General features: G+C 39.2%; 1 protein-coding gene across 1 annotated transcript in view; it reads left to right on the top strand.

The window, feature by feature from the left end:
* ALDH5F1 (aldehyde dehydrogenase 5F1) overlaps positions 1–26,595 on the top strand; it is a 369,083-nt gene that overhangs the window by 244,894 nt on the left and 97,594 nt on the right. The window lies entirely within an intron of this gene.

Below are 26,595 nucleotides of genomic sequence, written 5' to 3'. Positions count from 1 at the left end.
AAATTCATAGCCAACTTGCATGTGTTACTAAAATTCTAGTTAAATTTCTTTAGTAAGGAGCAATATCAACCTCCTAATTATGACTAGGATTTATTCAACCCTTGATGTGTTTTTATTCTGATCATTCATGAGATTTTTGGACATGGCCAACAATCTCTCCTGCTTTTGACTTGATTTAACCCACTAAATGGTTATTTTTCCAGCTTACTACCATTTCCACGTTACGTTGATCACCTATTCCACATTTGTAGATGTGTTTGGGTCTTGGTGGATTGGCGTCCAATTCTTCCTTGTCCTCCTCTACCATAGTCTCCAAGATACATTTTGGGTTCTTTCTTCTCTTGTGGCAATTCCTTCTTGTTTTAATCATCTTCTACTTTAATTGGAATCTTAGTAAACTTGGATCACTCTCTCGACATTTTTGTACTCTATATATAATAATGCAAATCAGTGCGATGAGATAGGGCATGTTATCCCTCATCTTGTATGAGGATTTTACATGTGATTTTCATCACACGATCTAGGTATTTTGTAGGGTGGCATGATGAATCTAACCTTCCAATGGTTGGAATTCAGATAGAATCTTTTTCAATTTTACATCATGGACTATTGCAATTGATTTTTGGAGAACACTTTCCATTGATTGGATGGTGCCTTGGTGGAGGATATTCTTTTACTCCTTGATTGATTGTCATGTCTTGGTTCTCTCTTCATGGCTGCAAATGCTTTGGTTGATGATTATGGATGATGAATGGTGATATTCACCCCCATGCTAAGGGTGCCCTAGTCCTTGAGATGACTCTTTATTTTGGAGATACACTTCATTTTGGTTGAGTGCTCATTTGGTACACACATTTGGAGGATCATTGCAGCATTTAACTATTATTTTGACTTTGGTTTGACTAAAGAAAGGCCTAGTTTCTGAGTGCTCTAGTTTCCATGGAGGATATTGACACCTAGAACACTTTATGATGACATGGACTATACCACATAGTGGAATGTTCCTCTTGTGCACATATTTTGATGTAATCCTAGCCCTCAGAATGTCTAGTTGACCCATTTTGACATAGTTGGAGGCGTATGATGTGAGCACCCTTGCTTATGTGGATTGAATTGTCACTTAGAGTGGTTTAGGATGATGTGGGATAGGGTTTTATGTGGAGTGCTGACTTATTTGTTACATGGATTTCATGCATACTATTTGAGTGGCATGATTCATCTTGACGGAGGTCCACTACTTTGGAACTCTTGCTTGTTTGGTGATTTTTGGACACTCGGATAGATTTGTGATGGCGTTTACTATCATTTTTGGTAGAGTGTTCTTCAATTAATGGCTTCATTGCACATATTTGGAGGTTGACCCATACACATTACAAATTTTGAGGAGCCTTCTACCTTGGGTTTTTTAGTGTATACCTTGGGCATTGTAGCTTACAGTGGGCATTGTGGCATTGCATTGGGTTTTGTAACATTGCATTGGGCATTGTACAAGGTTGCTAGGATGTGGATGCCAACCTTTGAGGAGTTTGTTGATAGATCGCTTACTTACCTTAGCACACATGTATGACATCCCATCATTGATTATTGCTAGAGAGGATTTGTCCCTTTTTCCAAGGTGTTTATTAGCATCTTGCACATGGATTTAGGAGTTAGTTGGTGGTTGATCCCTCACATCAATGGATCTAACTAATTGCACACAATTTGATGGTTTTTACACATTGGAAACCACATTTGTTACTTCTACATACTATTTTAGGAGGGATGCACGACCTAGTTGGTCCACAAGTGCATGTTCAGTTGGATATTGAATATATTTTGAGGGTGGTTACGCTTTTGGAGTTTGACCTTGGAGAACCTTTTGCACACTTCTCTATGCCTTAGTGTTGAACGCTTCATCTCTTGAGGACTCTTTACACTCTTTTTCATGATGATGAGAAGGACGTTTAGTTGAGGAGGTTACTTTGCACACATTCCCATGCTATTTTGTTGAAGATGTTCACTTATGGAGGATATTTACTTGTTATTCTACTTTTGTTGATAGCTTTGGATGTTAACATGTGCCATATGGAGCTTTCATTATACACCTTTCATTGCACTTGATGGATTGACCTAGCCTTGGAGGCCACATGTTTGGTTTGAATTAGCTATTTGGCACAACTATTGAGGTGTTCTTGAGGAGTGACATGCTTTGGGAATTGGGAAGTTGTCACATTGAAAGAGGTACTATTGAGGTGGTTAGGGAGGCATCCTACCTTATTGTGCTATCTTTGGGAGTTTATTTTATAATCAACTCTGTTATTTATTATTGTTGACCTGTTTCATTGAGTTGGTTCCATGAGAGCACCATTGTATTGTTTTCCTTGAATAGTTTATTTTTTCTCCTAGGAGAAGAATGTGAATCTGAACAACTCATTGCTACTTTTAGTAAGAAAGGAGCTGAGAGGGTAATTTTTTTGTTATTCTTAGGAGGACTAAGGGATCTAGGAAAATAACACTATTTTATTGTATGAGGAGTAAAGTTGAAGCCTATAACAGAGTTTAGTCTCTCCATTTGATGTATGGTTGGACTTGGGGAGAAATCCCTTGGAGCTTAGTTGATATCTATTGGATGTGTTGGGAGGATAAACTCAACTATCTTGTGGGTGAGGAGATTTTTTATATCTTTATTGCTATTTCTCTTCTTGTTGAAATATCTTGGCATATGCCTATGGAGTAAGAATATGGTAGGTTCTCTCCATTTTTCATCATGTTATCTTTGTGATGTTGTTTTTGGATGCATTATCTTTCAATGCTTAGTTAAATGCATGAACATTTAATTTCAATAAATCATAATCTTCATAAGTGTTGGATGTTATCTACTCAAGTGGTGTCCTTGGCAATATTTTTGCAATTTGGGACAACAAAGAAAAGGCCATTGTATCTTGAGCATTTCAGCCTCAATTGCCATCTTTTCCACCGTTGGGATAACCTCCCTTGTGAGCCTTGTTTTTTCCCCATGTGCCTAATCATAAAACACTTGTCTCTGGTTCTTCCATCCAATTCATATACTGAACTCATAAAACACTATTTTGCTTGAACCATCTTTCATTTCACCTTGGACTTTCTAGCACAAGTTCTAGCAATCCTATTATGGGGAAGCTTCCCTTGAGTTGGAGGAGAACCAATCTAAAGTGAAGAAGAGGGTTTGGTGAGGTGAAAATGGTATACCTCTTATTTACACCAAATCCTTGCTTGAGCTTTAGGACTTAATCTCAAGAAGTGATGTTTGTGTAATAACATTTTGGTCTCCTTGTTGAGGATACTGTTAGTGTCAGTCTTTCCAGCCTTCCTACAGTGATCAAATATGCTCTTACAAAGTGGTCTCAGAGTGTCAAGGTCAAATTTTGTCATTTCAGTGAGTCTTCAAGCCAAAATTTGGTCACTAGGCATTAGGTCTAGGGTTTGCCCAAATGTCAGTCTATGTCATCATTCAGCTGAGTGTATCATCATTCAGAGGGTTGTCATCATCATGTCAGTGTCTAATGAGTCATTTCACACCTTGTCCATGCTTCAGTTGCCACCCAGGCAAGGTCATTTCCCTCTCCTAGGGTTTTGAAGGCAATTTCTCTTGGATGGTCAAATCACCGGCAAAACTTGTTTCCTGATGTTCATACACCTTCCCCTATCCTTAAAGTACCTTATCAAACACTTCCCATCCCTTAGATCCGCCAAATTCCTCATTTTTGCACAAACCCTAGTTTCTAGCTACAACGTGGCAATTTTCTAGGTTTGGCCTGTGTTTTGTCCTTTTCGACCCCTTCCCCTCACTCAATCTCTGAGATTCCACTTTCCCCTGCTTCCTAACATCCCTCCCCACTCCCAAAAATTTCCCCAAGAATTTAGAAGCCCTCTATTCCCTTCATTTCGCTCCATTTCGACAAAATCCCTTGTTTCACACATCGGGACAAGTTTCACTCAAAAGGTGTTTCTGAGCAATCAAAGATGAATTTTGCAAAACTGAGAGAGGTTTTTGTCCACAACATGACAAGGAAGAAAAACCTCTTTCACTTTTTACACAGGTGTCATGGTTTGAGAGAAATGTCAAAAATACTGGCGAGAACGAAGGTGCTCCAAGGACGGTTGGCCAAAGCACAAAAACGAAGGAAAACGCTCGATCCACTCCAAATTTTGGTCAAAGCCTCTTTGACTGAGCATGGTACTTGATTGGGGACTCCCAGCTCAAATTTCAAGAAATTTGGAGAAAATTTTGTCATTTGTGAATTTTTTGTGAAATTTACAGGTTTTGGCCATTGGAATGGTCTCACCCGGGTGAGACCATTTTGGAGGACTGCTCGGAATTTTGAAAACTTGGCATTTTTGGAAAGGGCATGCAAAGAGAAAAATTACCAATACTTGGGAGAAGCCTGATTTTGAGATTTGCAATGTGGAAAAAGTCGAAGTCGGGATTAATTCGGCAAGGGTCCAAAAGTTGAAAAACTCGTCAAAGTCGGGAGTTTTTTAAAAAAGTCGGCAAAAAGTCGACAAAATTAAAAAAACACTATTATTCATTTTTATGTTATTTTTTTTAACATCTAGAGTATCCACAACATCAAATAAATGCATTTCCACATAAACATGTAAAGAAAGCTAATATATAATATGTATATGAAGTCTAATGCTACATCACATATCAAAATAGTGAGTCAACTCCTGAATTTTGGGTCCTGTCTGAGTCTCAACTCTCAAGAGTCAAAATATCAACAAAAAATATAATAAATGTATATCATGAGTCATCTAAAAGTCATCAAATAATCAGTCACTGAGATCCTCTTCCCCTTTTAATTTTTGTTTCCGCTAATTGTATTAAGAAATAAGTCATGCATTTATTCAGTAGATTGTAATCTACTTGGGTAATAAGGTGTCAGGTGGTAGGTCCAATGAAAATTAATAGTGAGTATCACAGTAGATGTGAAAATTAACGCTTGGTGACTCCAAGCTGCTTATTTTCTGAGAAAACAGTAGATGTCAGATTACTAACCTAGCCTTGGCATCTATTATTCAAAAACTCTTGGAGGTAAAATCCACTTCTGATACATAACCTTTGCCCACATTTACAAGGAGTTCACCACTAAAGAAGATTCCCTTTCAAAACGTGCTCTCATTACAGGAAGGATCTTTGTTGTGACAAGATTTCATAGGTACTTTGTTCCTGTCTGAAAAATGGGTTCTTTTTTGAGGCACTGGTTTTGTTTTTTTTAGACAGGTTGTTGCTATTTGATCTTCATGACCTCCTCTTTGTTGTTTCTTCTGGAAGCATTCAACAACTGTAACAATGTTTTTGATGGTGTGGGGTTCTTTCTACGGAAGACTGTTGTATGCCTGTCCTTTTGGTACTTTTGTAATCTTTTGAAGGGGCAGTCGCTGTTAGAGTTTGGATCACTAAAAGCCTGGAGGCTTAGCCAATGTATGCTTTGCTTTCTAACTAGAAATATGAAGTATAAAGATTTGTTTTTCCTTGGAAAACAAAAACATATCTTAACCTCAAAACTAACAGATTACAAATGAGACTGCTATGCTCCCAAGAAGTATGACAAACAATACAATGCAATAACTTGAAAATGCATGGATAGAAGCTTCAATTTACAGTTTTCTCACCTTTGTGGCCTCTTTATCCGCGGCCTGGGAAGGGAGGAAGACTTTTTGGGTCAACTCCCGATTATAAGGAAAAAATCGGGATTTTTTCCTTTGTGAAAAAGTCGCCAAAAAGTCGGGGGATTAAATCGTTTAGTTCAAAAAATCGCGTTTTTAGGATTAAATCGGGACTTTTTCCAGACTTTTTCCACACTGGAGATTTGAGCCTCCAAAAGCTCAAAATACATCAAAAAAATGACTTTCTGCCCACTTTTTGAGTTGCAGAAAGTGACCTTGGGAGAAATGGTTTTTGAGGGGGCAAAACAACTCCAAATTCAGAAATTCCACTTGGGATGGAAAGTAGACAGACCAAGCTTTCCAATGAGCCATCTTGCACCTGATTTGGACCAGTGGAACCCACTCAAAAGTTGCTGCAAAGGGGTGCGACCATTTGAACAGGGGGCGCGACCATTCGAGCCAGCTTTGCCAGAATTGACCTTTTTTGTCAAAAAACACTGTTTTGACTATGGTTGACTATTTTTACTTGTAGATGATGGATAAATGTAATATTTTCATGGCACTTTGATAGATTTTATCTCTCTTTACCCTTCTAGAAGCTTCCTTGATGTAAAAAGTGAATAATTAATGCATGAATTAGTTAGCTAAGTAATAGAGGCAAGTTGTTGGACTGCCTATTATCTAGTGCTTAATTTAGAATTAGTTCAAACTGCCCCTAGGAAGCTGAGCTCGACCCCTAGAGGTGGGGAAAGGAGTTAGATGGTCTAGATGGTCTATATTATGCTCTCTCCTTCTCATTTTCATGGTTGGACTCTTGTGGGAGAAACATTATTGTGTATTGTACATCTATTTCTGCAAATTTAAGGAAAGGAAAGCCAGGGTTTTGCAGATTTCATTGTGGATTCTTGTGGATCATTGTGTTGATGGTGTGTCTTCTAATTGTTACTGTAAGTTTGTTTATGTGTTACATATCTCTTTCTTTGCTGCTATTTGAACAAGATGAAGTGATAAAGTTTGAATTCATGCATGCCATGCTCAGCTTTTAATTCTGTTCAATATCTATGTTTTCCACTGTTTAAAGAGGATTCAAAGTCCTTGTTTGCCCTCTTTAACCTCCTCTCTTTCTTCCCTGATCACTCATCCAAGCCAAAGGCATCAGCACAAGTTCCTACCTTGCCCCAAAGAACCCCCTGCAAAAACTGAGCCCAATCCCTGCACCCTGAATTGCACTCCCTCCAATTGCCACCAAAAACCCCAAAAATCATTAAATCCAACCCCCCTATCAATTTACTAGCCTAAAATCTTTATTCTTAATTGGTCAGCCTAATTATATTGAAAGATCTATCAAATCTGACCCGAGAGAGCCTTCTCATACCTCGTAGGGCTAGCTACGAGGTGAAATGGTTTGATGTAGCCTTGAGAGTTTGTCTATCTCAGCCTAGGTGAATTCCAAGCGCTAACAGATACAGTGCATTTTCCTAAGACATTTGTAGATCAATCATATTCTTTGATGGGGATGTGTTTTTGAAGATCATATGCTCTTCTTGTTGACTCCATTGGAGGAACAAAGCCCTTGTTCCTTGCATATTTTTGAAGGCCTTGTTGCTTTTAGGGTGAAGCAAATAGCCTTGGGAAGGCATTGAAAATCCACTTTGGTGATTCCACATATTCTTGGTATGAACTATCATTTTATTTTCAGATTTTGTACCAATTTTATATGGAAGTGAAGAAATATGGCACCATGAAAATTTTGTGAATTGTATCCTCCTTTTACTATTGAAAAAAATCATGAGTACCAAAATGATTATTCTCCAAAATGGTTGAAGCATATTCAAAGTTTGATGGCGATGCTCATTTTTCTTTTTCATTTCATATTATTCTTGAGATTTGTTTCAAAGTTCATTGTAATACATGAGAATGTCTTGATAAAATTATTTGTGTATTCTTTGGAAGGAGATCCAAGGACTTGGATCAAGCATTGTTATAAGCCAAGGACTTGATCCAGGTTTCCCTGAAGGATTCTCATTATGAAGAGGATGAATATAAAAAGATTATTGAAGATTTTGTAGGAGCCCTACATAAAGATGAAGAATCACCTCATGATCCCATGGAGGATCAAGCACATGAAGAGCATATGGATGGAGAATCTTCTCATATTTCCAGGGTAGATCAAGGGCATCTCAAAACTTCATTGGAGACCAAAAACATGAAGAAGTTAATGAAGAAAGTACTTCAACCTCCTTGCTATCATTTCATGTATACAAGGGTTTGGTAAACCATGATCTTCCTCAAAATTCTAAATATAATGATGATTTCTTGAAGATTTGGAGAATGATGTGTGAAAATGAACCTTTGAAGCATGACAGATTTTTAGAAGATCAATGATCCATTCTTGAATGCCAAGTTTACAAGAGATGGAGTTTCCAATTTGAGTAAGAGCAAGATGGATTGACCTCCGCTTCCTTCAATGGAAAATGGTATTGCTATGGAGGAGTTTGTAGTGGGACTTGTTGACCACTCAAATTGCATTTGAAGTTTTGTTAACCATTCCATGATTAGAGCACATGTCAGAACATTCCAACATTGTCAGATCATTGCCAAATTTCCAGACTTCATCAAGGATTCATCTGCTTCATTTCTTCAATCAGTTGTACAAATTTTGCAACCCTACGGGGATTATGTAAAATTGATTCTAGTATGATGAAAAATGAGTCATGTAAAAGGACTAGGTAGCTTAGGACTATACTAGCAAGTGAATTCACTCTAGGGAGTTTTTTTACTCATCCCATTATTTGTGTTTTTCAACACTTATAATTGGTTAAGTTTTTCTTCCAAACATACCCCAAAGCTAGAGTGTGGCTTGATAGTAAAGTCTTAGGTTTGTCGTAGTGTCTAGAATTAATGTATATTACCATACTAGATCATCTCTAAAATTTTGCAGAATTTGGTTGAGTCTAAGTGTCATATTTTAATTATTAAAAATTTCCCACTGGTTGGGATTTTTAATAATTATTTGATGTAAAATGTAATAAGTGTTGTCTATAGAAGTTGTAGGGGGTATGAGTAATCAAAATTAGACCTCTACACCTCAAATTTCTATCTAGACACACTTTGAGGGTGGAAAAATATGTCTTTACCCCTCAAAAACCCATTTTTCTAATTTTTGGCAAAAAATGGCAAATAATTAGCCAAATAGCTAGAAAATAAAATGAGAGAAAAATAAAAATTCTCTCCAAGTGAAAATTATAAAAAAATGAGATGGAAATTCCCAAATATTAAAGTCAAGTCAAAAATTTGTGGGAATTCCATTTACCAAGAAGAAATGGCCCAAGGAAAAATTTGATGGTCCAGAAAAGAGGCCCATGTCCCAGCAAAATCGAATTTTTAAAGAGGATGGTCCATGGTGGTTATTTTGAATGAGATTTTTTTGAGAAAAGAAAGATACAAATATTTGTAGTTGTCCAAACCACTGCGGGATCAAATATTTTCTCCATCAAACATCTCCTTCAAGGCAAACAAATTTCCTCCTAGAGATTTGCATTGGCTCCTCAATGATTCGAATTTTTTTGGATGAGATCTAGCTGTTTTCACTTAGAGGGGGGATCTCCTCTCATATTTTTCTATAAATAGAGCTCTAAGTCCTCATTGTAACATCTTATCGACATCAGTTGTAAACAATCTCTTGGTTGGAAGCTCTGCTTTTTACTGAAATTTTTTCTGAGCTAATAATAAAGAAATCCTTTGGGGTTAAAGCTTTGTGGTGTTATTCTTTGTTGATTTGGGGTAGCATCGAATGTGCTCTAGCCATGAAAATTGGTGGAGACGCTAAAGCACACGAGATCTCCAATACCCAGAAATGGTTTGGGCAGAATCTAACTAGTTTGGGAGATATTAAAATAATTAATATTTTTAATGGAGTCCCTGAGTCTAAACTTAGGGAAAATAAAATATTAATGTGAATTAATATAAAACTGAGTTAGACTGGTCCAAAAGTCATGGATCAAGCCAGATCTAATATTAGCTGTTGATTAGGGACTTAATCTCAGTCGTTGAAATGTCAACGGGAAAAGTATAAGAGGAGGCTTGAGGGTCACTTGGAGAACACATCGAGTTGATCAAGTATTCAATTTTCTGGGGCAGGGCTTGCTGAGGAAATTGAAGGAGTGATCAGAGCTGCAGCTGAGGGGTATTCAATACAATATAGTAGTAGAGAGGCAGAGATAGTACCGGGAGTATCAGCGTAGAAGCCAGAGAGGGTTGATGCAGAGCTAACTAGAGGCCACGCAGAAGTAGTCAGAGGCCACACAGAGGTAGCCAGGAGCTGCACAGAGCTTGAGGAGGGCCAGCGTGGGACACACAGAGGCTCTAGAGTCTGATGCAGAGCCCCGAGAGGCTGACGCAGAGCCCCGAGAGGCTGACGATGGGAGATTTCGTGGGGTAGATTGGGGTTGATATCTATCTCCGACTAAGAGGTACTACTACCGAGGGCATTCTCTGTTGGGTGAGCCATTTTTGGCACCCAGATTGTATTCTGAAACTGCTTAATAATAAAACCCTCAGATAGCCACAAAAGTTTTCTCGCATTTGGTTTTTCCGGGGACATTAGTCCAAAAATAACGGTGTCACTTTTGTGCTTGTTTTTTCTTCAATTGATGATCTGTATGTGTTGAGACTGTACTTGTATTTATTTTCAGTATTTACATGGTAAATAACTTGTTAATTAACATAACAAGTAGGAATAAATAAATCAGAAAGTATAGGAAGGATTTCTAATAGTTAGACTTAAAAATTCCAACATGGTATCAGAGCATGGTTGCAGATCACATGATAACTGAGGGCATCAGCCGAGCAGAGCAGAGCAGCAGAAACAACTGTCCCGAATGACAGAAGTTGTTCCTAGCAGAAAAGCAGCAAGGAAGGGGTGACACAGTGCCTATGTCATCAGTTCGATCCAGGAAGAGGATCAGCATAGCAGCAGAGAGGAACAAACCTGACCTACACAGTGCCCGATCATCTTTCTTAGTGAGGAAGGATTGACGCCCGTGGCTAGGAGGTGCAGATTTCACTGGTGCCGGGATTGCGTAGAGCCGAGAGGCTCTAACTTTTAGTTTGTTGGGGCATAGGAGGCTGTGGGTAAGTTGCAGAGTGACGCTGGTGGGGTATTGTGGTCAGAACAATACCTAACAGGGCAAGACCAAGGAGGAGGGAGTTGCTGCCGAGGATATCTAGCCAAGAAATCCAGATCAGTGGTGCAACTGCACTAATGATCAGAGTGGGGGCATCTCGACATTGGCAGAGGGTTTTCTAGGAGGGAAGTCGAGGCTCAGAGGGAGTCACACCGAAAACTTCCAGGATGCAAGTAGAGAGACTCAGAAGAGTTGAAAGAGGAGCAATGAAATGGCAGTGAATGGGGTAAGAGATCGAGACAGACTGGACGGAGCCTCAAAGTTCGTAGTCTGGAGGGCCAGTATCTTGTCCGTTCTAGACAGGAATCGTCTCAAGAACTTTGCCTTGAACAATATAACGGTCCCAGTTGACCCAGATGAGAACGAAAAGTACCAAGAGGCAATGGTGAGGGCCAAGAGCATCATCCTTGACGGGGTCAACGACCATGTAGTACCACATATTGCTGAAAAGGACACAAAAAATGCGATGTGGGAGGCCCTGACGAAATTGTATCAACATGCTTCCGTGTAGAGGAAGATGCTACTAGAAAATCAACTGCGGTCATACCAGATGCATAAGGAAGAACAGAAAGACACCTTCCTCGGTCGATTGAAGGAGATCCGGGATCAACTGACTTCCATAGGAGCCATGCTGGATGAGGAGATGATGGTGAGGATCGCATTGAACGTAGTCTCAGAGGATTGGGAGGTATTTGTCTAGAGCATACTTAGTAGATCGACCCTTCCAGATTGGGAGGAATTGTGGGCGGCTCTTCGTCAAAAAGAGATCAAAAGGCTAACGAAGGCAAGAAGCAGCGACAAGGGGGTCAGAATCAAGAAGGAGGAAGAGGAGGATGCTGCCCTAGCATCTGAGGGAAAGCAAGAGAAATGGAAGAAGAAGGACCTCTCCAAGGTCAAATGCTTCCACTGTGGGGAACTAGGTCACTATGCGAGCCAGTGTCCGAGGAAGAAGAACAAGGGAGAGGCTTCTGAGACCAAGGCTGCGCCAGCGATGGGGGAGAAAGAAGTGGAGACAGATGATGAGTGTGCCATGAGTGCTCATGCGCCACTTGAGAGGAAGTGGGGAGACATTGAGCTATAGTCAAACGGACTATAGGCGATGAGGGGCAGGATCCTCGATGTACCCAACCTCTTGGATTATACCTTGCTACGGGAGCCTTGAAGAGGAGTAGCAAGACTGGCAGATGTCGGTAGAGATAGATGCGGATGGAGTGACAGAGGGAGCTACAGTGCAGGATTCCCAAGACAACGTGAGGCAACAGTGCGAGATGCACAAAGTTGTTGCAGCAGCGCAAAGGTCAGAGAGGGAGCAGTTGTCAGTGACAGAGGGAGCTTCAACATCGTGAGTGTTTCTAGCCTAACAGAAATGTCAGAGTTGGGAGATCGGTTACTTACTTCTCAGTAACTGAGTTGCAGTGCAATGGGCAGCACGATGCAGCATGATGAGAGGGGTTGGAGTGCAGATGCAACAGTGGTAGTGACAGGGCCATGGGAAGCAACATGGATGTAGAGGGAACTGCCGTACATATGCAGTAGTGGCAGTGGCAGGGCCATGGGTAGTACATGATGCAGCAGTGCAGTGGATGTTGGGCAACAAGCCTAGCATCAACACAGGGACCAATGCCGGATGATCAGGGTGATGCTCAATGAGGAATATTACTAGAGCATAGTCCTTGCTAAGAGGGGGTATTGATTTGGGGTAGCATCGGATGTGCTCTAGCCACAAAAAATGGTGGAGAGGCTAAAGCACATGAGATCTCCAATACCTAGAAATGGTTTGGGCAAAATCTAACCAGTTTGGGAGATATTAAAATAATTAATATTTTTAATGGAGTCCTTAAGTCTAAACTTAGGGAAAATAAAATATTAATGTGAATAAATATAAAACTGAGTTAGAATGGTCCAAAAGTCATGGATCAAGCTAGATCTAATCTTTGCCGTTGATTAGAGACTTAATATCAGCCGTTGAAATGTCAACGAGAAAAGTATAAGAGGAGACTTGAGGGTCACTTGGAGAACACATCGAGTTGATCAAGAATTCGATTTTCTGGGGTAGGGCTTGCTGAGGAAACCGAAGGAGTGATCAGAGTTGCAGCTGAGGGGCAGTGAATATACTAGCAGAGAGGCAAAGATAGTACTGGGAGCATCAGCTCAGAAACCAAGAGAGTGTTGACGCAGAGCTAGCTAGAGGCCACCAGAGGCCACATAGAAACAGCCAGGAGCTATGCAGAGGCTCCAGAGGCTGACGCAGAGCCCCGAGAGGCTGACGCTGGGCCAGAGAGGCTGACGCTGGGAGATTTTGTGGGGCAGATTGGGGCTGATATTTGTCTCCGATTGAGAGGTACTATTGCCGAGGGCATTCTCTGTTGGGTGAGCCATTTCTGGCACCCAGATTGTATTCTGAAACTGCTTAATAATAAAACCCTCAGATAGCTGCACTGGTTTTCCTGCATTCGGTTTTTCCGGGGACATTAGTCCAAAAATAACAGTGTCACTTGTGTGCTTGTTTTTTTCCTTCAGTTGATGATCTGTATGTGTTGAGACTGTACTTGTATTTATTTTCAGTATTTACATGGTAAATAACTTGTTAATTAATAGAACAAGTATGAAGAAATAAATCAGAAAGTACAGGAAGGATTTCTAACCGTTAGACTTAGAAATTCCAACATTCTTCTACACCTATGGTGATATTTTTCTAATACATTTGTTCTTAATGCTCTACTAGTAAATAATTAAATTGTTATTTCCATTTGGCATGTTTTGGATCTATTGATGTACAAGTATTTTGCATTGATATTTGGATTAGAGAACACTCTAGATCTAGAAGCACTAGTGGGTTTTCGGTTGGACCCATAGTATTCTTTTTCATTGTGCTATCTAATCCCTTCTAGATCTAATATTATCTTTTGAAAGTGTGTAGAGAGTTTATTTTTTGAATCAGATCTTGGCCGTTTGGCGAAGTTTTCGGTTGAACCAATCAACTCTCAAGGCATTGAAGTGGAAGAACCAACTTAGATCTCTCTCAAAGGCTTATCATTAGATTATTTTTAAACGGAGTTTCTTTGCCATCTCTTGTAAATTTTATCATTAATTATTTAGATATATCTTTTTAAGCACTATATTTGTTAGATCTAGCTATTTTAGAGCTTATATTTTTCTACCCAAAAGCAGATTTGTACTCACACTCGTTGGGCTAGTAGGTTTGTAAATTTTTGTATATATTTCTAACCCATCTTGTACATATATTTCTCTTGTATATATCTTGGATTTCCTCTCTATTTTCTTGCAAATATGAGGAAAGGAGTAAGTGTTTGGCTTGTTGATTCTTCTTGAATTTTTTTCTTGCAGGTTGAAGCTTGAGGATTAAGAGACAAATTAAATTTTTGAAGCTAAACACTTGCTTGTTGATCAAACCCTCTCCTCTCTCTTGCGCAAATCCTAGACCACTAGGGTTTTCAAGGCTATTGCAAGTTCGATATTTTGAAGAGATCCAGCATCTGAGCCTTGGACAAATACATATCTAAATTTTTGTGGAAGCCGTTTACATTTAGAGGCCTATCTCTCTATGCCGCAAGCAGAGGAGAGGCTTCTTCTTATTTCTTGTGCGGAATTCCTTCTTCCTAGACGTCTAGCATTTGAAGCGAAATTTTCTTGGAGGAATTCCATTGTAATTTAATCATAAATTTTTTAAATAATTTTCAAATTTTTTTAGCTCTTTGAGGAAGGAGTATCAAGCTCATTGAAGCCAATTTTCTTGTAAACCCTCCTCTAAGATCTAAGCCCTTTCTTCTCTCAAAGAGGGTTTCAAATTTGTAATCTAATAAAATAAAATTTTGCTTGAGGGAGCTTGGGGTTTTTTCGCCTTGGTATCCCTTTCTCCTCATTTGGTAGGAGAACCTCTTGGATAGCTATTCCCTAATTTGTTTTCATTTCCTTTGATATCTTAGTCATTAGATCTAATCGCTAACTTGCATTTGTTAGATTAGTTTTATTTCTCTAGTTGCATTAACATTTCTAGATCTAGATCTAATTTATTTGCAGATAATTTCAATCACTTGTTGTCTTCTTGGTCTAACTTCCTTTTATTTTGGCTGAATAATTTAATTGGCTATTAGATCTAATTGGCATATCCATTGAAGTTGCTTTATTTTCTTGGTCTCATTGTCATTTACTTCTTGGTCTAATTCACTTTGCTTCATTGGGTAATTTTCATAACCTAATCTCACATTAATTTCATAAATTGTGCTCAAACTATTAATTACCTATTTGATCATAGAAATGGAATGGTATTTTCTATTGATAAATCTTAAGATATTTCACTTTTGAAGACTATCATTCTAACTGTATCTCACATGAAGCAATTAACTTCATATGTAATTTGCATTTTAGGTCTAGTTTGCATATTGCATTTTCTAAAATTTACATCCAAGCATAAGCTTGGTTGATAGAAATTTAGGAAACCCTTCCCTAACTGTCAATCAATTTCCTAAATATGAGTTTGGATCAAAGGGTAAAACGTGTGACCTCACAGTTCTCTTATGGCTGAGTCCCTTGTAGGAATGAAGGCACACAAGTTGCATTGAAGTCCTAAGGGGGTATTGTTAATGAGGCCTTAGCCTTCTCACTTAGTCCTTCGTGTAACTACTCGCTAGTCTTTACCAAGTTGAAGGAGTTGAAGGGAAGTCTCACCTTAGTTTGGGCATTTAATAAAATTTACCAAGAGCACTTTTCTTCACACACTCACCTATCACTTTGCATTCAATTGGTTGTACAATTGAGATTGTGAGCTAGTCATTTACTTGCAAGTTTCCATTTAAAATCCTTGGGACTTTGAGTGCCCACCCTAGGAAGGCAGTTCCACAAGCATTTTCAGGAGATCTGGGGAGTTTCTACAACACCATCACTCAGCTACACTCAGGAAATGCGTATTTCTGGGCCACAGGGAGAACACGCAGAGGGAGATTGAGCCACATTGGATCAACCACTTGCCGGAGGAGCCAAGGAATCTGAAGGACAACATTAGGCCAACATTCAGTGAGAGTTTTGGAGCCAAAGAAGCCAACAACCCAGCAGTTCGAATTCCAGGCCTGGGAGACAGTGTAGAGGGCCAGTTCAGCAATTTCGTGGGTCTTGAGGGCAAGAGCTACAACCCAGAAACTCATCTGGGAAGTCAGGAGATCTGTAGGAGGGATCATCCCAACATTTTTGGGGAGGGATAATCCCAACATTTTTAGACACTTTCCAGGAGGTTTTACAGTCAGAATCCAACAGGCCAAGTTTTGCAGTTGCAGCTGAAGTTCGGTTCCTTGGGGGTCGAATTTCAGAGGTCTGAACCAACCAAATTCCTTCGTGGGTTTTTTAGGCCAAGGAGTCAAGAGATCGAATCTCATAATTTTCTGAGCACGGGAAGTAGTGATTCCAACCCTTCGAAGTCAGCAAAAAGAGCATTTTTCTGGGCAACACAGTGCAGTTTGGTGCAACAATTGTAGCAACCTTTAGTTCAGCTATTGCTCACCTGGGTTTAGTCATGCTTGTCCATTGAGACAAGCCCAGGTGCACCATTCTATTTACTTTTGTATTTTTCTCTTGAAGAAGTAATAAAATGGCTCAACAGTTCCTTATTTCCAACATTTCCATGGGTTAGATTTGAGACTTTTGTGATCCATATTGTAGATAAATGCCTTTCAAATTAATCACATCATTAGGATTTGGTCGACGTTTCGAACCAACTAATGTGGTTCATCCTTAGGATCCTAAAGGCATTTATTTCCATCGGTGCTTAGTGCCTATTTCGTTTTTCTGTTTGTTGAACTGATTGTATGCTTGTATATCACTTGTATTCCTACTTAGGAACATTACACAGGTTGATGATTTGCCTCTTACAATTGTGTCTACAAAGAAGGTGATGGGTATGGGAAAACTCTCTGATTCAATGGCATGGACATAGTTTATATGCTAGGGAACATGTTTTGATTAAATGGAACCGACAATCTACATGCTAGGGCACATGTTGGGCACATGTCCCTTTTTAGAACACATCTTAAACACATGTCCAATGTTCAACACATGGGATATAGACACACTAGCCTTGAAGGGCGTGTCCTATTTCTTAATCATGATATCACATGTCACTGAATCAAGAATTCATGAATATATGGAAGTTAGTTCAACTATAAAATATAGGCAAGCAATGAATTCACACAAAATAGAGCTATCATGATTGATGAACAATTGAGGAAGACCCAATTTCAAGATGAGGAGGTAAAGGTATAGATGCTAGTCAAAAAACAAAAGTAATGTTTGTACACGTAACCAATATCAAACAATTGACCATAAAGATTGCGATTAGATTCCAAAAATTGGACAAGGAAATAAACAAGTGAAATAGTGGGGGCAAGACAAAAGATTCGAAGCAAAAGATTTAAAGTAATCCAACAGGAGACAATTGAATAATAAGATGACAACAACATGAATGGGAATTAAACGTTGAGGTCATTTTCTCGCAAATGGTAATCCTTGCAAATGCCCCTAACAACACAAGGAGATGAAGACATTTTAGAGGGTGGAATATAGAATAGGGCTTGAGAAGGAAACAAAGGCAAGTAGGTAGCTAGTAGCCAATCACATGACAATGCCATCATAAAATGAAGGACAAAATACATCTAAAAGACTTGCTGGTAGTGACGATGTTTCTGGAATCGATAAGGGTACTTGACTGAAGACGTCACTTCTTCAAAGGTAAGGAATAGCAAGGAAAGAACACATAAAAGGGCCAAGTTAACTTTGATTGGAAAGATAAGGAAAATCTAAAAAGAAGTTGACTAAGATGAAATATGTATGAAGAAGTCAAGGAATGAGAAACAATTAATAGATAAAAAGAGAAAGTAAAGATTTGTAAAATATTTGTTAATAATTAGCAGACAAAGTTGAAGGAGCACTAGCCAATATAAGGGAAGAAAAAAATGAAAATGAAGAATACACTCAAGTGGATGTTGAAAAGAAGTTAAAGATAGTATCTAGACAACCAAAATATGAGGAAATGAATGCATTCGTGATAGTGGCCATTATGAAAAAAAAGGATAAGAAGTAAAATATAGGAAAAGTCCAGAAGATATCTACATAAAGAAGTTCAAGCTGATTGAAAAGGGAAAAAATATCGAACATGACAACAAGATTGAATGTAGTACTTTCTAAATATATCAATAGAGTCCATGGATAGAAAGCACCAATAAATTTTGTGACAATTTCCAAAGCTGAAGATGATGAAGGACCAAAAGAAGTCCTAAAAGCTAAAGAGAAGAGCCAAAGATAGTGTAATCAAAGCTACTAAATAAATAAGGAGAAATAAGGATGAAGTCAATTGGTGATGGTTAAGGCAACAAAGAAAGACAAAGCTGAAAAGGATTAGAAAAATATACTTAGCAAGCAGTTGAGGAAGCAAAGTTAGCAATTGTGAGAAAAGAAGGAAACTTAAAGCTTAAATTGAAAGGACACAAAAAGAAAGGAAATATCGAAAAGAAGGAAAATGACCTCCCAAAAAGTTACAAATCCTGAAACATTCTATCAATTATTACCTTTGATTTGATTATGCATAGAAATCTAGTGAGGGGGGCTACCAAGTGTTTTAGTGTTAGATTTGTGTTGGGCATAGGAATATCCTTAGTGTAAATTATTATCATTTGATTTGGTTAAGCATAGGATGGAAGGGATTAAGTTTGACTCTATCAACTAGGCCTGATAAATAAGGAGGAAAGGTTAAGAGTTAGGGTGCTAGTTGTTATTATTGATCTATTATTGTACGTTTCCTCAAGCAATCCTTACAATAGATGAAGGAAGCATTGTTGGGGACAAGAATAGGACTACCATGGATGTGATGCAATTTGTGGTACTAAGATAAGTGCTCAGTTTGTTCTGGACTATGGGTCTTTGTTACCCACCTAAGTGGGTACCCCTAGGAGAAAATTTTCTCCTCTTTGGTCAACCAACTAATGAAAAATCCTATGATGATCCACATATAGCTTCGGTCAACCAACCAGTGAGCGAACCTATGATGATCCACATATAACTAGAACTCTTCACTTATGCTCTAGTGAGTTCTTTCTCTATCTAGCATACTTCTTGAATGAAGGTGGGTCATCTATCAAAAGGTACATTAACCATTTCTGTAATCATGAACATTCATTTAATGTTAAGGGCATACTGATATGGATCACAGGTTGAGTTGGATTATTGGCCACTTTTGATTGTATCCCTATTTCCACACTTCACCTGCGAGATTATCCTTTGCCCCTAGTCTAGTGTGACCTTCCCTAAGGCCTTTTCTCTCTATTGTTTAGGAGGGGCATGAATAGGAAGCACTGATTGATGTAGTGTGCTCAAGGTAATCCATACTTGTTAATTCTTTTATACTAGATCTAATTTATTTTACTTCAACAATTTTGAAAATATTTATCTCAAATATTTTTTGAAATTGTTGATAAAATAAACATATTGGTATATTAACTTTGAAAATAAAATGCAATAGAAGTAAACTAAGGAAATCAATCACACTACAACAACAAATTTGTGCCCAGCACAATCTTCATATTAAATTTCTTAGGAAAATTTGGGCCTAAAGCCACAAGAATATATAGAAAAATATAATTGCCGGCAACCTAGAATTCAGTCCTCTTACCCACCAAAAGTGGGTGACCCCATAGGAGAAAAATTTCTCCCATCATCTCTTCCAGCCGACGGCCAATAGCCCCTGATAGCCAATAGTAGCCCATGATGATGTGCCCTTGATATCTCCACCACTTGCATTAGTCATATGTTTCCTCACCCACTTGGCGAGAGCACATGTTGAAAGGCGAGTTTCCAATCAAAAGGTACTTTATTCATTTTTTAATCGGGTGCTTATGCTTATTTGTATTTTGGGAATTTGACATGGATTATGGGGCAACCTGGAAGGAAGAGGGGTTTTGGTCGTGATCTTGTTCCCTCACCCTAAATTTTTTTGTCCTAGTCCGGTGGTACCTCCCCTAATGGCCCAATTGGTATAGGAGGGGCACTACTTAGGAAACCTTGATTGGGATAACATAGTCCCGTCACTCCCTATTCCATACTTACCACTTTCCATATTACATTATAAACTCTATATGTTGTGCCCCTTATTTGGGTTCAACTGACCATTGGTTCTCTGCGATTTGGCATCATACATCCTCATACTTGGGTAGGGCCCAAAACATGGCCTTGGGAGGTTGATGCACCTAAAAGAACAAGAAAAAGCATATGATGGCCATAAGAAAAACAAAAGAAGATCAAAATGAAAAAGATGGTCGGGAGATACACATTAGCATGTGGGCAAATGCCTAACATGAGCACCACCTCCCTCATTATGACCATCACCTGATTCCTGAGCACAAGTTGCTCTTCATATTATGAGAAGGAACCCTTGCATGTACCTACTGTAGATGAGCAATGAGCTGCTTCACCATTAAGGGGGTAATAAATACTATACATCATGCAAAGCAAGCTCTAACCCTTTGAGCTATGAGCAATAATACAAAGAAAAATCAAGAAAGAGCAAAATGCATAGAAGAGAGATGGAAAAACAAAGGACGAGTTGGTAGCTCATGCATCCACGATTGCTTTCTCCCCACATCTATACACTCAGGATGAGGAGCCCATCATAGCTGGTCCCTTTGACCATGGCACTTGGCCATGAAGTCTTCTCCCCTTCGTTCCATCATTATTCACATGACACCTATCAATTGAAGGGTGGACCAAGGACATGTCACTTCCCCTTAGGGGTTGGAAACACCTAATAGGGTGGTCTATTAGCCATTTCTACTTAGGGAGGTAACACCATTGCGAGTTCAACGCATTAATTTTGGAAGGGAAGCCTTATTTGAAGTGTCAAATTGCCCATTTCTATACCTAATGATGTAGTTGCTAGCACTGTGTATTGTGTGTGATTGTCAGGTGGTTCCACAGCCATGGCCTGGGCAACTTAATGTTGAGAAATCAATGCTAGTAGGATTAGTGTTAGATTTCTCTTTCTTGATAATTACTTGTGAATTATGTTGGCTTCTTTTACTTATTTGTTTAATTATCTTTTATCAAGCAATTACCAAATTATGTGTGCATGAAGATTACAAAAACACAAGACACAAGATGTAGGTACTCTTCCTTCAATAGTTTTACTTGAGACTCTTCAACCTAAACAAAGACCTCCTCCACACCAAGCTAGCCTCTCCTTCATCGATCCAAACTTCAACCTAGCAACAATAACACTTCGACCCTAGCAACTTTGACTTGGCAGCTTTAGGCATCAGCAAAAACTTCAAACTTGACAAGGAGACTTTGATCTCCTAAACCAACCTAGATAAGAGAGAGAGAGAGTCCAAAACTTCAATTTTCTTCTTCCCTTCCTCCTTGACCAAACTCACACTCCTTTTAGCCCCTTCCTTCAACTTTGCACTTTTCCTAGCTTCCAGCATCCAACTTTAGATATCGAACCATGCTTGAGAGAGTGAGATGCTCGGAATGAAGTCGAACTGCCTTGTATATATAGCCTTCCAATGAGGTCGAATTACCTTCCTTGAGGCTGACTTGATCTTCTTGAAGTTAACTTGGTGTGGAGGTTACATAATTCATTTTTGACTCAAAAATTATTCTTTTTACATCGATCGAAAGTCCAAGAAGGATCTCATGAAATATACAATGACTCTAATGACTCTTTGCTAATCCTAGGAGTCCACAAAGGGGAATTTGACTAGTAAAATGATGACCCAAGCATGAAACCCATGCTTTAATAAGTCATTGTAACAATAATAGAAAATCTTTTGACAAATACATTTTATGAAGACCGAATCTAGTTACATTTTCAACACTTATTTGGGGCCCAAGTCCTTAAGAGAAGCATATTAACACTCACAAGTGGAGAATTGAGGACCATGGGACTCCAAGTAGTAGCAAAGCATCACACATAGCCATGGGTGCCTCCAACACCCATAATGTTCCAACAATTTTCCCTACATTGATGAATTTTATCGGATGATTCACTAGGACCTAGCATGCCCCCAACCGGCTTAGCACTCTTAGAGGGAGGTTAGTTGATCGAGAGCTCAGAGGAGGATGGTCTCACACCTTGAGACGTGGGAGGGCTAGCAACACCTTGAAAGCCCCCAATATTGGAGCAAAGACAAGCATTTTTACCTCCTGAAGACACATGATACCACTTTTGTCCCCAAACAATTGGGGCCCACAGAGGAGCATTGATAGAGACCTAAGGGCCAACCCTTAGGAGGTGATTTTAGAGGGCTTCTACTCACATTTTGGCACTAGAAAGGCTCAATGCTAGCCCTAAAAGGGCTCATGCATGCATGATGTCATCTTTATCTCAACTACGACTCACACGTGTGGGCAAGAATTGTGTTTTCTCATTGGCTAATTGGTTGACTTGTGACCTAGCTTGGTAGTAGAATATTATTTTATTATTTTGATGGGCAATAGGCTAAAATTATAACTCGAATTCCTCATATAAGTAGAGGAATCATTCATTGTATCAAATCATCATAACAACTTGGGATTTTCTGCCTTCTAGTAAATTCGACCACCTTCTTTCTTGTAGAAGATTTAGATCTTTGAATTTATTTATGACATTTGGAGCTAAATCACTTGTTCTTGGAGCTATTCTTTGGATCAATGGATGGAATCTTTTGCATATTATCTTGTAAGTACTAGGGTTGCGAGGGAGGCCCCCTCCCCCTTCGAATTCGCTATCAGAGCGGATTGAGAGTGATTGCGCTCCCTGGTTTTTAGGGAGTGAATGAGGGAGCATTCGCTGCATGACTACTTCCGTTCGCTCTCAGAGCGATTTTCTTAAGGCGGGAGAAAACAGAGAGTGAACACTCCCGTCTTAAAAAAATTGCTCCCATGGGCGAAAAAGGCAAGTGACGGACGGGCAAGGGAGAGGAGGGAAAAATAAGATAAAAGCCCTCCTCCTTTCCCATTATTCATCATTTGCACATTGAGAGAGCAAGAGAGGGCTTTTGGTATTGGAGCTTGAGTTGAGGAGGAAGATTGAGAGAAAGATTGAGAGGATTGCTTGGGAGCTTGAGGAGCTTGCAAGGGAGTTTGAAGCTTGGGATTGAAGGCCAAAGAGGTAGGATCTAGACTTTAATCTAACATTTGTGTTTTTTATATGTTCATTGCTAAATGAAAATGTTCTCCTCTCTTTCCCATTCCTCCATTTTATTGCAAAAACGAATCTACAACTCCACCAAAGTTCATAGAGTCAAAACTTCAAACATCATGGCTATATGGCTTGGCATTATCTTGATGTTGGTTCCTATTTTTGTGATTATGGTGTTGGAGAGTAGAAGAAGGAGGGTTGATCATGATGAAGAAGAGGAAGAAATGGGTTTTAGTGGATTTGATGAAAACCTTGGAGAGGAGTACCTTGGTGAGGAGGAAGAGGAGAGTGGAGATGATGAGGGCACAAAAACGAAACCAAACCAAACCCCATTGTGGAAATATGTTTTTAGGCCTGAAGGAGGTAAAGGGGGTAGAACCACTAAATTCACATGCCTCCATTGCAAAAACACTTACACAGGTTCATACACCCATGCCAGAAGGCACCTCTGTGGGAAAAGGCCATGGGATGGAGATAAACAAATAGGAATCAAAACTTGTTTAAGTGTGTCAACACCATAAAGAGCCAAATACACAAGGGAAGAGGAGGAAGCCCAATACAAATCTAAAAGATCAAAGGGTGTCTTTGGACATGATAGCCCATAATCACATGCACAAAGAACTCCATCAACATCCTCGCATGGCAGTGGATATGGAGGCACAAGAACAAACATCCCTTTAAGGCATAGAACCATATCAGATTTCCTTGACGAAGGGTGTAGGAATGATGTGGATTCAAAAATTTATCGGTTTCTCTATGCATGTAGGATACCATTCAATGTTCTTCGCTCACCTTATTGGAATGAAATGGTTTTTGCCATTAATGATGCCCCCAAAGGATACAAGAGCCCTAGCTATGACAAGGCTAGAACTGTGGGACTTGATCATGAAAAAAGAAAAAATAGCACATTCTTTGGGTGAAATGACAAATTCTTGGAATGAGCTTGGGGTATCCATTGCATCTGATGGATGGATAAATGTGAAGGGCGGGCCATTGATAAGTGTTCTTTCTGTGTCTACTAATGGTGTAATCTTCCTTTCAACATATGATTACTCAGAAAAGTTCAAGACCGCCATCAACATTGCAGAACCATTACTTCAAACAATTGAACGTATTGGGCCGTACAATGTCATCCGAGTCATCATTGATAATGCTTCTAATTGTAAGGCAGTAGGAACAATTATTGATGATAGATATCCCAACATATTTTGGTCCATGTGTTTGGTTCACACAATGAACCTTTTGATGCATGATATTATTAAAAGCAAACAACCTCAATACAGATGGATTGGTGATTCGTACAAGTGAGGCAAGAGAATGATAAAATTTATTGCCAATCATAGCAATACCCATGGGCTTTTCCGCAGTCACTCAAGTTTGGAGCTGTTGAAGATTGCAAAGACTTGATTTGCTAGCTATTGTCTCACCTTCAGGCACCTATTGAACATAAGAGAGTCATTGGCTAGCATGGTATCAAGTCAACACTGGCAAATATTAAAAGATAGGTATCCAACCACAGTTGATAGACAAGGTTTTGAACAAGTGGAAGAGATCGCTCTTGATGGTTTGTTTTGGGCACATGTGAGGGAAGTTTTGCAATTCACCAAGCCCATTTATAGCATGACTTGTTTTGCAGATACAGATAAACAAGTGATTGGGGAGGTGTATGAGCAGATGGATAACATGTTGAGGCAAATAAAAGATATTGTTCAGGAAACGATCCCAACTTGTATACAATGATTGACAATTGTGTGTGTGCACGGTTGAATAAACTTAATGTTCCACTACATGCCTTGGCATATATCCTTATGCCAAAATACTACTCTCCGTCTTGGTTTGGCCAACTTGCACCTGGGGGTGGGGTTAGGATCAAACCCCATACAAATCGAGAGGTACAAGATGGATATATGAAAGCATTAGACAAGTTGGTCTCTGACAAACAAGAGTGTGCTAATCTGCATCTTGAATTAGGCAGATACTTCAGTTGCACTGGTTCGTTTGGTTCTTTTTGTGCAATGGAAGATGGGGACAAATTTGATGCTATCACATGGTGGGAAGCATATGGCGGCTAAGGACTTTTGTCAAAATTGGCAAAAAAAGTGCTCTCGCAGGTTGTAAATACTTCTTTAGTAGAGAGGTGTTGGAGCACCTACAACTTCATCCATAATGTGAGAAGAAACAAACTCAACGAAAACTGGGCATAAAGTTTGGTTAATGTGCACTACAACTTGAGGTTGTTGAGTCATTATTGTGATTAGGCTTATGAGGATACATCATATAAAACCTGTGACAACAACCCAGAGGACGATAATTTGGAGGATGGCACTATACATCTAGAAGAATTGGAAGTAGAACTTTTGAAAGATGATGATGAAGCAATAACAACCATGCCACCCCCACCATCCAGTAGCAGTGTTGGAAAATGTAACTAGGTTCGGTCTTCATTAATGTATTTGAGTCATCACGTAATGTACTTGTCAAAAGAATAAAGAAAATATTTTTTATATTTGTATCAATGATTTATTAAAGCATGGGTTTCATGCTTAGGTCATCATTATATTCGTCAAATCCTCATTGTGGACTCTTAGAATCAATATTGAGTCTATAGAGTCATTGTACATTTAAAGAGAGGCTTCTTGGGCTTTTGAATCATGTAAAAAGGTTTAGTATTGAGTCAAAAATAATTTATGTAACCTCCACACCAAGTAGGCCTAAAAGAGATCACGTCAGCCTAAAGACACCAATTCGACCTCACTTGGAGCCTATAAATAGAAGGAAATCGAATTCATATGGAGCATCTCATCTCAAGCTAGTTCGATATCACTAAGGAAGCTAGAGAAGTGCGAAGTGGGAAGAAGAAACCTAAAGGAAGTGCGAGTGGGGTCAAGTCTAAGGAGAAGAAGGAAATTGAAATTTTGGAGCTACTCTCTTTCTGTTTCGTGCCCTAGTTTGGGAGATCGAAGTCTTCCAAGTATTGCTACTGCTAGTTGCTGCTTGATGTCGTAAGTTGTTGCATAGACGAAGTTGCTGGGAAGGAAGTGCTGCTGCAAAGGGGTCGAAGTTCTGGAAGGTTGACTTGGTGTGGAGGGAAGGATTGGTCTTTGTCTAGGTTGAAGAGTCTCAAAGAATACTATTGAAGGAAGAAAATTTTTGATTGGGTTTTCCCCTCGAGGGGGGTTTCTCCCTGGCATAGTGCCTACATCTTGTGTCTCTTGTTTTGTGATCTTCATACACACTTAATATGGTAATTGCTTGATGAAAGATAAGATAATAAAGAAGTAAATGAAGCCAACATAACTCACAAGTAACTATCAAGAAGGAGGAATCAAACCCTAATCTACTTGTATTGATTTCTCAACAAGTAGTGCTTGAGTTCCAACAATTATTCCTTTGTTGCTGCCGCCTCCATCTACATCCTCATGCGGATGACATGTGCCTTCTGTTTCTAGTCATGCGACTATGCGAGAGGAGACTCCTAGAATATCACCATGACTTTCTTAGAAATTAGACATTTCTCGGGGCAAGAGGCCCAAGCATTAGCAATAGATAATAGATTTATTAAATTACTTGTCTTTTCTAGTTTCTAGTAGTTTTTATAACTGT

Source organism: Pinus tabuliformis, chromosome J, assembly GCF_031772625.1.
Source record: "Pinus tabuliformis cultivar Carrire ecotype Pingquan chromosome J, CPIR1, whole genome shotgun sequence".
In the NCBI taxonomy this organism is placed as follows: domain Eukaryota; kingdom Viridiplantae; phylum Streptophyta; class Pinopsida; order Pinales; family Pinaceae; genus Pinus; species Pinus tabuliformis.
This window is presented reverse-complemented; position numbering and strand designations above follow the sequence as displayed.